This window comes from Bubalus kerabau, chromosome 9 (genome assembly GCF_029407905.1).
Source record: "Bubalus kerabau isolate K-KA32 ecotype Philippines breed swamp buffalo chromosome 9, PCC_UOA_SB_1v2, whole genome shotgun sequence".
Taxonomy (NCBI): Eukaryota; Metazoa; Chordata; class Mammalia; order Artiodactyla; family Bovidae; genus Bubalus; species Bubalus kerabau.
In genome coordinates this window covers 80,700,853-80,712,660 of record NC_073632.1, presented here as the reverse complement: position 1 = coordinate 80,712,660, position 11,808 = coordinate 80,700,853, and the positions used below count along the sequence as shown (strand labels likewise).

Below are 11,808 nucleotides of genomic sequence, written 5' to 3'. Positions count from 1 at the left end.
GGGAAAAACCACAAGTGGGCAAGAGACATAAGCGCACAACCAACGTGACCATTTTAATGACGGAATTGGTCACCTCAGATAATTTGCTGAATTGAAGCATTAAAAGAAGAAGTCATATAGTGTCTTTGACATCGTGTTGGCTGAATAATCATTTAATAAATATATTTGGATGGTTGCCTATGTAAAGAAAAGAGTCATATCTGCTATTCATACAAACATTTGGCAAGTATTTGGCCCTATCCCCAAAGAACTCTGATTTCTTTTTTCCCCCCACCATTTTGGTTCTTGAAGCTTTAAAATCCCATATAAAGTTGATTCTTAGGATTTGAGCATATTGGGCTCACAATAGAGACCCTGAACCACTGGACAAAGGAGGGAGGGACATAGAACAGAATGGAAAGAATTACTGAAATTTTCCACTCATGAACTGGACACACCCTCATGCAAACAAGACTTTTAGGCTAAGGCTATATTTTACAATAATGTGATAAAACACTTGATAAGCCCACAGAGGATAAGCAGAAGTTTTTTGGTTGTTGGTTTTTTTTTTTCCAATTCTCTGAAATCCAGTACCACATGCTGAGCAGTTGGACGGAAAAGCCATTTGTCATCTCTGTTTCCAAATGTCTATTTCCTTTCTGGAGCCCCAGCAGTTTGAGATGCTGTCAAAGGTGAGAGGCCATCGTGTCAGTGGCTCTGGTCTCGCATCCACCCTTGTCCTCACTGCATCCATCTCTACCACTTGCTAGCCAGCTCTGACAAGAGGTGCTGGGCTGGAAGGTCATGGGAGGAGCTGTCAGGCATGTTTCTTTCTGGCTCTGCAGTTGGCTCTTCATCACTCAGGAAAAGGCAGAGAGTCAGAGACAAGCTTCTTGAGTACATTCTCCCTTTTGTAGGCCTCTCCCAGTGCTCTGGAACAGGGGCCAAGTAACCCAGTCCCTTGAAAAGTTGTTTCAGTTCTCAATACCTTGCTTTCTTCCCTCAACACCTCTTTGAAACACTATTCTCATAATCACAATGAGAAAATAAAATTACTTAAGCTCTGTTCTTAATAGTAAGCACTCAAATAATGGCAAAGGTGGTCTTACAACTATGGCTATGGCGTCCCCGGTCGCTTAGTGGAAACGAATCCACCTGCCAATGCAGGAGATGCAAGTTCGATCCCTGGGTCAAGAAGATCCCCTGGAGGAGGAAATGGCAACCCACTCCAGTTTTCTTGCCTGGGAAATCCCATGGACAGAGGAGCCTGGTGGGCTACAGTCCATGTGGTCAAAAAAGAGTTGAACATGGCTTCGCAACTAAATAATAACAACAAAGTGGATTAACAGACTTTTTCTTTAAAAAGAAGTGATCCATCTTCTACATTTTCATTTGTATTTGACTTTCGACTGCCAGACCCAGGAACACTCTGAAGCTTCCTTGTGGTTTGTCATATGTTATATGTTACTTTGATGCTTCACAGGTTTCAAAGAGCCTTTACACAAAAAATGATCTCATTGGATCCTCAGATAACCCTGGGAGGTGGGCATGGTTGATGGCTATTCTATCACCACCTTTCATAAGGGGGAGGGGCGGGGTAAATAAGTTATGTAACTGGACCAAGGTCACTCTGCACTTCAGGGGTGGAACTAGATTCCAACAGAGGCATCTCTCTGGAAGCTTTCTTTCTTTCTTTTAATCTATTTCATCACAACAAGCCACCTCTGTGAAGGAAAGGTGCACACATCCTTCTAGTTCAACATTCAAGTTAAATGGCTGCAAAATTATAGCCACAGTAGCTATGCTTGTTAGGTGACAACTTATTCCATATTTCTATTTTCTTCTTTCCCTACAACTATTATCATTTTCCTCCCTACCCAACATCCCCTATTTAGCATTTATGAAAGTCATAGTATCCTCTTCTCTCTCTCCTCTCTTTTCTCTTTTTTTCTCCCTATTTCTCTCTCTCTCCTTTCTCGGAATCTCTCTCCCTCTCTCTCTTTTTCTATTTTGTTTTTGTTCACTGATTGGGTACTAAAAGTAACACATGACTGGGATTTAAGAGAATTAAGCTTGAGATATTTGTTTCACATAACTTCTCTGGCTCTCAGTTACTTTATTGCAAAACTTTTTTTCCTGAAATAATGACTTTTCCACAGGAGTGAAGAACAGGAAAGCAAAAATGCCTTTTGTGTTTATCAAAAATATATATATGGCTAAAAAAAGCTGAGAGCGACTTTGTAGGTTTTCCTATTTTAAGTTACAGATGAAGCGTTCAAACTTACAACTTCTGTCTGTGAGTCAAATATTCAGGGACTTTATTTTATAGAAACTTCCACTAGCCTCACCAATAAGCCATTTTTAACATGAAATGCCAAAACAGATTCTGCAAAATTTAGGAAAGAAGTCAGAGTTGCCTCCTCACGATTATTAATATCTGATCATTTCTCATGTTGATGGCATTTTTAAAATGCAAATTAACAGCCAACAAAATAACAACAAAGGAAAGAAAATGAGATGGTTCTTCATTCAAGTGCTCTATATTTCTGGTTTTGTTTGTTATATGAAGTGATGGCAGGTGATGGGGCTGGTTAAGTACAGACTGAAATGAGCTGTATTTAGATACTGTCTACAAAGGTTTTTCCTAGGAGGAAGTCCTTATTTAACTTAACCCCGTGGTTCTATAGACTTGTGTGCTCTGAACACAGCTGCATAATTAGTAATCATCATTAATCATTTCTACTTCTGTACTTCTATCACCAACAAAATTATAGCAACCTATATTTTTAGTAAACTCTAATTGCAAGTTTAATTTAATATTTATTTATCACTTTAAGAAGCAGTTTGCTGAACTGATTATACAAATCAAAAGTGATGTTTCTGAAGATAGAAATAAAACTTCCCTTCAGGAATAAATAGATTTTTCAAAAGAACAGTGTCTGCCTCTTGGCAAAAGGAAAAAAGAAAAAAAAATGCCAGAAAATCAGGCTTTCAGGCCTTTTCTACCTTTAATGTGAAAATGAGTATTCATGTGGGATGGCTTTAGACTACCTATTGGAAAATGCATATCAAGTAACAGATGTATAATTTATGGAACTGATTGCTTTAAGCAAAGAAACTTAAAAATGAGTTTTGCAAGCAACTCAAGTTGTTCTCATGAGGCAAATGTATGCTAATTACTCAGAAGTGAAACCTGCCCTTGAAGGAAAAGAAACTTGAAGAAATGTTTAAGCAAATGTTCCATCACTCTCAGAAGGGTTTTCTAGACTCCTTCTATGAGAAGAGGTCAGGTGCTGGTTTATACTCTTGAAAACTCCATTAGATAGTGAGCCTTGAACAGATGAGTTTCTCTCAAGGAACTGTACATGGATATTCCCCAGGTGCTGATTCAGGATTTCCAAGCTTTCTGGGTGGATGGATTAAGGGATGTATCAACTGGAGCTAAGAAATGTTCTTTTAGCCAGACTCAAGATGTAAAGCAGACAAGGGCCTATTTCATTTACAAAATTGAATCATTCAAAGACTCAAGGACAAAAGTCCAACAATGTGGATGACTAACATAAAATTATCGCTGTCGGACTTACAGTATAACTAGAAGCACTGGATTTTAAGCCAAGTCATGTGTTGTCAATGGCCTGAGGTCTGCAAAAAAAAAAAATTCTCCCACAAAAGCCCATACAAAAAATGTTTTGAAGTGGAATCTGAGACCTGGTAGCATAAAAGTGCCTTAAAGATCCCTAACTGGCATGGGGAGGACTAGGGGACAGAGGCAGTCTCTAAAGTAGACAGAGCTCTTCAATCACATGCAGGAACTGGTGCTTTGAAAAAACAAACCACCAAAAAGAATACAGGTAAATGTCATAGCAAATCAAATTAAACATCACTAGCATCTTATTTCCTGGTTTTGGTTTTATTTTGTTCTGTTTTGTTACTATTCATTTTAACGCCTTCTTTGGAAGAGACAAGTTTTCTCTAATTTAAAAAGAAAAAGGAATGGTCATTTAGAGTAGAATGAATAATATACAGTAGAATCTTATGTAAACAAATTATCTACTAGCTACAAGCTGCCACAATTTGCATGAATTTTAAAAATGAAAATTGAGAAAAAAAAGTCACCGAAGGTAAAAAAATAGGTAAAATTAAATCACGTATTTTAGAGATAACATATATAGGTGGTAAAATTATAAAGAATAGTAACATAATTGCTAACGTAAAATGCAGAATTATTGTTTCATGGAAGGGGCAATAGAGAGAGGGAGATGTGATCAAGAGACCCTATATAGGTGGAGGGATCACAAATATAGGTAATATTTTACTACTATTTATGTTGGTAATGTATGCATGAATGTTCATTTTATTATTATTCTTTAAACTGAGCATAAATATTATCATATACTCCTATAAATGCATAATTGATAATTTTGATTTTTTCAAAAGAGATGGGTCAATTTCTTACAATTTCATTTCTTTTCCTGAAATCCTAACACTCCTATCTTCTGAAGGTAACTTTCACCCAGAGAAATCTGTGAAGAAACTCAAGACACAGTGTTTACAGACTCATAGACAATGTAGCCATAGAGCAAAAATAAATTAAAAATCAGAAGAAAAAAATCCCTGGTTGGATGAATTTTAGAAGTTGGCCTCCCTTTATACTTTCTGCCTTGGTCTGACACTCAAGACCTTTACCAGTGGAACCCAATCTTCTAAGAGTATTTCCTAGAAATTCCCTCCCTGTGAAGCCTCTTTCCTTGTTAAGTATGATTCCCTGGCCAAGACTTCACCATTCCCTGGCAAAGCATAAAGCCATTTTCCACCCTTGTGCTTTGATTATCTCATGCCAGTTACCTGTATTTCCCATCCTCTTGATGACTGACCATCGTAGTTTGACCTCTTCTGCAAAATCACTGTGATAACCTCATAACCTCAGTCTGCAGCGCTCTGGCCTTTTCCTGAACTCTTGAACAGCTGCCTATTTAATTCTGTGAGTAGTTAATCTTGTGGGCTTTGTAACCCCAGAATTTTCATCAACCAGATTTATCTTCCTCCTTGGCACAGAGCTGGTCTGTATTTCCTGTCCTCCCTTGCAGCTAGCTGCAGCCATGTGATTGAGTTCTGCCCAAAGCAGCACAGATACCAGGTGCATCGTTCTTCTCCAGCCCTGTTCTAACACCTCCCACAAAATCCTCCATGCCCTCTTTCTCCTCATCTGTGGTTGTTCCAGGAACCCAGTGAAGCACTTTAAAGCTCTAGGGATCTACAGACAGGATCAGGGGTCAGCAAACTTTTTCTCTGAAGGTCAGATAATAAGTATATTAGGGTTTTGAGGGTCAGTCAGTCAGTTCAGTTGCTCAGTCGTGTCCGACTCTTTGCGACCCCATAAATCACAGCACGCCAGGCCTCCCTGTCCAATACCAACTCCCGGAGTTCACTCAAACTCACGTCCATCGAGTTGGTGATGCCATCCAGCCATCTCATCCTCTGTCGTCCCCTTTTCCTCCTGCCCCCAATCCCTCCCAGCATCAGAGTCTTTTCCAATGAGTCAACTCTTCGCATGAGGTGGCCAAAGTACTGGAGTTTCAGCTTTAGCATCGTTCCTACCAAAGAACACCCAGGACCGATCTCCTTTAGAATGGACTGGTTGGATCTCCTTGCAGTCCAAGGGACTCTCAAGAGTCTTCTCCAACACCACAGTTCAAAGGCATCAATTCTTTGGTGCTGTAAAAGCCTTTCTTAGCTTCTAGAATTAGGCTGGATTTGAGTTTGGGGCTGTAGTTTGTCGACCCCATTACAGATGAAAAAATCTTGGATTTCAGAATGTCTATGTAAAGCACAGCCCTCTTCCTCCCTGCTCCCACCTCTCTCATGTCTGCAACTGACCTACTTGGATTATGAAGGGAGTGATACTTTTTACTGTTTCATTTTCTCTGAACTGTAGCAATGAGACTTTCCATGGTCAGATGCAACAAAGAGATAACTATTTGGGGAATTTGGATGAAGTAGAGTTCTAGTTTCAAGAAGTTGGGGTCCATTCACCCCAATTAGTCTTCTTTGCTAAAATGTTGATTCTAGAAATATCTAGTTTGTTACTCGCTTTTTTCTAGTTCTTGTCTAGGAAACCATTGTTATCAAACCAATCTGCCTAGGCCAGAGCAGCCTACTTTAAAATCATAGCTTTAAAATCCAGCAGAAGAAATCTCAAATTGGAGGAAAATCAAGAGGAGAATGTGGAAGAGTAAACAAAGAAAGAAGATGTGCGCTTCACCACAGAAATTGAATCTGCAAAGCATATAGAAACCTCAGGTGCATCTGACTCACAATATTAATGTTTTCCCTAAGATCTACAGTCTTCCTCCCTCTCTTCTCTACTTTTCCGAAATAACCCACATCTGTGAAGCTTCTTCAGTTTTCGTTTTCTCAGTCCCTGCTGATACACAGAATTCACTAGGATCTACATGCCCGGACAGTCTTTGGTAGTAAGTCAGAGTGAGGTAATGAAAGATTTGGAACAAAAACTCCCCACTACAGCCTGGTTCACTCAAACAGCCTGCCAAGATGGTGTGGTTCTCATGTGAAGAAAGTGCTCCTTCACTTGTACCAGCAAGTTGTTCTCCCTAAGACAGCAAATTGCATTTGTTTTGACCTTGAGTTAGTTGCTCTTTCCCCTCAGCTGACATTTGTTCTGTTCCTTGAAGCTGCAAACCACTTCAAGGGCATGTTTTTCTTTCTACACATACTGTCTTCACTTACTTACTGATGTGCAAAACTTGAGAGGCACAAAAAGAACATGAATACAAGCAAAAAGCCAAGAGACTCATACCCGTTCTTGCATTGCACTTCCAGAACCAAAGGAAGGAGGAGTCTTTTTGATTGTGATGTGAAAAGTAGAAAGTGATAACTTCCTATGTTTGACTTAGTCAAAGGAAGTTCAAAGGCTTCTCTATATTCTGGATTCCCACCTTCCTATCTCTCAAATTAGATTTATACACACATATTTTCACTACAGCCGGCTACAGAGTAGATCTTAATTCTCAGCAGCTACTAACAGTGGACTCTGAGCAGTTATTTATATGTGAATTTTTAATCTACCAGCCTCCATTCATTATTTGATGAGCTATTAATAGAACTAATAAAATAGTCATAGCTCGTTTGTTGATTCTTCCAGGGTTCCAGCATTTCACTCAGACCTCTGAAAATCATCACTGTGGGCTTTAAGAAGAAACAGAAAACCCAGCTGCATAAGAACTGACTGTCTTTCTGCCTGTCCCAGTAGATCATGTTTAGTAGCTGCAGTATTCATGGTGCCTGTCCTCTGGGCTTGCATGCCTGCGTCTAATGCATCCAGGAACCGTAGGTGGAGGTGGTATGGGATGAGGGGAGAGTTGACTGACTTTTGCATTCCATCAAAGGTGAATGCTGGGCTCCTTTGTTTAGACTAGCCTAGAAGAACCCACAGAGAAGGTGGTGGTACCCCACTCCAGTATTCTTGCCTGGAAAATCCCATGGATGGAGGAGCCTGGAAGGCTGCAGTCATGGGGTCGTGAAGAGTCAGACATGACTGAGTGACTTCACTTTCACTCTTCACTTTCCTGAATTTGAGAAGGAAATGGCAACCTACTCCAGTGTTCTTGCCTGGAGAATCCCAGGGACAGGGGAACCTGGTGGGCTGCCATCTGTGGGGTCCCACAGAGTCAGACACGACTGAAGCGACTTAACAGCAGCAGAAGAAGAAGAACCCAAAGGGATACAGTAGAATTAACCTTGTGTTGAAACTCCTAATATTGTTCTTCTAATGCAATAAAAAAGAGCAGCTCTCCTGCAAATTTCTTGACGTGTTTATTTCACAGGAAGGGTGTCACTAATTTGATTAATTTTTAAGGACTTGTTAGATATCTTCCCCCTGGCCCAAAAAAAAGAAAAGATAAGCAATTTAAAATTTTGAGTATCTTTAGAGTGCTATGGGCCCTTGTGAACTTCTGTTTGAGAAAATTTATAGAAAGTTACTGTGAAGCAACCATATGCTTAGAAAGCTTCTTGTTTAAGACTCCATTGGGTCAATTCTGAGGTTATTCTGGGAGTTGGATGCATTTTTTCTGTCTCTGAATCACAGTTTCTGACATATTATTTTACCAGTCCTTGATCTTTTTCTAAAAACTGACAGGCTTATGGAGAAGTTAATAATTCAGTGAGTAAAATATGCTTATGTCTGCAAACAACAGAGATCAAAAAAGGTGCCCCATTTTTACTGTGAATCTTCCTAACAATATTAAATATGCAAACCCAAATTTGACTTAGAAAACATGCAAAAGATTTTAGCCTTTAAATCTTCTCTGCAGGTTTCCCTTATCATAAAATGCTTTCTATTTTGCTTGAGGTGAAACAATTTAAAGCCCAGCTTCAGACCACTGTGTCTTATATTACAGAATTTAAAATGGGAAGAAGGTTCTTAGAAAAGTGTGGCCTATGTCAAAAGTAGCTGTATTACACCAAAATGACTATTTCTACATTATTTCCAACCAATGGAAAGATAAATTTGAGCATGATTTTCTTATAAATGACAACTAATGTATTTTATGAATGCATTGGTGCAAATCAGATTTGATATCACCATATAAGATACAGCTGCTTTTGACATAGGCCACACTTTCTTAAGAACCTTCTCTCAATAGGGGCACTGGTGGTTCAGTGGTAGAATTCCTGCCTCCCATGTGGGAGACCTGGGTTCGATTCCTGGTCAATGCATCATGCTCTTGTTTGTTTTGGGGCTTCCCTGGTGGCTCAGATGATAAAGAGTCTGCCTACAGGGCAGGAAACCTGGGTTCAATACCTGAGTAGGGAAGATCTGCTGGAGAAGAAAATGTCAACCCACTCCAGTATTCTTGCCTGGAGAATCCTATGGACAGAGGAGCCTGGTGGACTACAGTTCATGGTGTCGCAAAGAGTCAGACACAACTGAGTGACTTCAGTCTCTCTCCAAGGTGATAAGAGTAAGACTTTTCAGTTCCCTAATGATTTCTCTATTTTCTATAATTATTTGCAATGATATTTCAGTTATATTTGGGATGTAGCTGTCAAACTATAAAAATAGCCTCCTAGTCCACAAAACAATATGCTGTCTTCAAATTAAAGATGAATACTCTGTTTTAGAATACAAAAAGTTCCATTCCTTGGGTTGCTAGTCCATTCATCCAAAACTTCACAGAAAATTACCTACTAGAAGCTGAAATTCAGGTAAATAATTTGTGAAGCAATACATAAATTCATGAAAAGAAAGGAAATCCTTTGTGCTGACAGACTTTGTGGGGAGCAGTAGTAGAAGAACCAGGTCTTCCTCCCCTGGGATCCTTGGTTTCCTTTGCCTAGAATCCTCTTTCTCCATATTTACATGGCTGCCTCCATGAGATGGTTAAATAGCATCAACTCAATGGACATGAATCTGAGTAAACTGCAAGAAATAGTGAAGGACAGGGGAGCCTGGTTGCTGCAGCCCACGGGGTTGCAAAGAGTCAGACACAACTTAGCGACTGAACAACAACAACTCCATCTCTTGGGAACTCAGCTAAAAGCTTAAAGGTTACAAATCAGATTATTCTGATCACTTAACCTAAGTAGGTGCCCTATTATATAATTGTTCACATAGTCCTTATCACTAACTGATATTCTTGGTTTCTGTTTAATGTCAATCTCCTTGCACTTGGAAGACATGAATTTTGTCATACTCACTCTGTAATCCTGTATCTAGAGTATCTACAGCAGATATTATGGGTTGAACTGTATCCCCAGACCCCCAAAATATGTTGACGTTCTAACCCCCAGCACCTCAGAATGACCTTCAAATAACTGGAAGATGGTTGTTACAAATGTAATTAGTTAAGATGAGTTCATATGAAGTAGAGTGGGCCCTTAGACTAAAAACACTCTCTTATAAGAGAAAGGCATACAGACAGAGACACTATGTGAAGATCTAGACACATGGAGAAGATGGTGATATAAAGAAGGCAGAGATTGGGTTACATGGGGGCTATCAAATACTGGGAGAGGGCGTCAGAAAGAACATGACCCTACCAACACCTCACCTCCCTTTTCAAGTGCTGACAGCTGATATTCTACCCCTTCACCCAATGGCCAAATAGGTGCCTTAAAAATGATACTAAAAACTGGGATTTTTGCAATAAAAATTTGTATAGAAAATGGACTGAAGAGTATCATTCTATTGCAGTTCTCTGGTTTGGCTTAAAATAATGTTGCTATAATTTCCATCAGAAATATTTGTAGGAGGGAAGATTTTTACCACAACTTTGTACTAATGTTATTGTGAATTTCCATGTTTCAGCTAGCATTAGTTAATAATTTAAAAATGCATTATATATTTTTTTCTTTTTTGCAGCAATAAGAGCATACCTTTGGGACAATGGATGGCATCAGAGTTGAAGTGAAGCCAACTCTGGTTTTTTAAAGAAAATTTTTCATGACACTTTTAAGTGAGCAGATTCAAAAGACAGCATGAGTCAGTCTCAAAATATTCTGGGTAATTAATTCCCAAAGTTTGCATGACCTAAACAGTAGTAGCTCAAAAACACAAATTCAAGATGTATTCATTGTTAGAGCTGATTTTCAGTGATTCCTTTTTGAAAAATCTGAAATCACTTGAAAATGAATTATATATATGCATGTATGTGTATGTGTTCAAAATCACCAGAATTTAGGAACTGAAAAGTTTTATTATGAGATCTTTAAAAAGGTTATTCCATTTATATATCCCTTTATATCAAATATGGGCTTCCCTGGTAACTCAGCTGGTAAAGAATCTGCCTGCAATGCAAGAGACCCTAGTTTGATTTCTGGGTCAAGAAGATCCCCTGGAGAAGGGATAGGCTACCTACTCCACTATTCTTGGGCTTCCCTGGTGGTTCAGATGGTAAAGAATCTGCCTGCAATGTGGGAAATATGGGTTTGATCCCTGGGTTGGGAAGATCCCCTGGAGGAAGACATAGCAACTCATTCCAGTATTCTTGCCTGAAGACCCCCAGAGAAGCCTGAGAAGACAGAGGAGCCTGGCAGGTTACAGTCCATGGGAGTTGGACAAGACTGAGCAACAAAGCACAGCACATATCAAATATATCAAATAGGAAGCTAAATCATAAAAAGCATCTTTATTTATTCCTCAGTGCCACACGAGCAATTTCTTTAAAGGAAGGCATATCACCCTATAACTGCAACTTTCTCTCAGTCTGTTCTGGGCATAATACATAGGATTAAGTAAAAAGAAGCAAATGGATGTACTGAAAACAAAGATCAAACTTTGTGGAGTCATGTGCAGGGTCTGGAGCATTTCCTGTCTCATAGGAAACATTCACATCACGACTTGTCATCTATACCGTCTAGCCCAGTGTCTCCTAACTTCCTGGAATAAAACCAAACTAAGCAAAGCAGTAAAAATGTCAATTTTTCTGTGTTTTGGAATTCCAAACTCTTATTACTAGAACACTAAATCTTTCAACCCTGCTGACTATTGTGCCATCCAAAATTAATAGTGGTTTTTAATGGTTTATTTTTTAATGTAATGCTTCTATCTACATACCATAAATTATAACAACTTATTTTAATCTTATTCTAAAATTCTGCAAAATATTGGCTTAGTATTCAACCTACCTCTGCTTTTTACTTTGGCAAATGACTTGAACAAAACTCATTCTCCCATAAATATTAATTGGGTTTTAGATGCTGGCAAATAACCAGAAAGTGAGTAATATAAAAGTCATACTTAGTTTATCCTGTGGATTTGCCATTCATGTCTTCTACAATACTTGTTGGTCGAATGATTTCCAAATC

The 11,808-nt window shown here is 39.0% G+C and overlaps 1 non-coding gene across 1 annotated transcript; it reads left to right on the top strand.

Annotated features, from left to right (window-relative positions):
* The first annotated feature begins 8,647 nt into the window (after positions 1–8,647).
* Positions 8,648–8,718, top strand: TRNAG-CCC (transfer RNA glycine (anticodon CCC)). Its single transcript has one exon. It is a non-coding gene; the product is annotated as a tRNA-Gly (tRNA).
* The last annotated feature ends 3,090 nt before the right edge of the window (positions 8,719–11,808 follow it).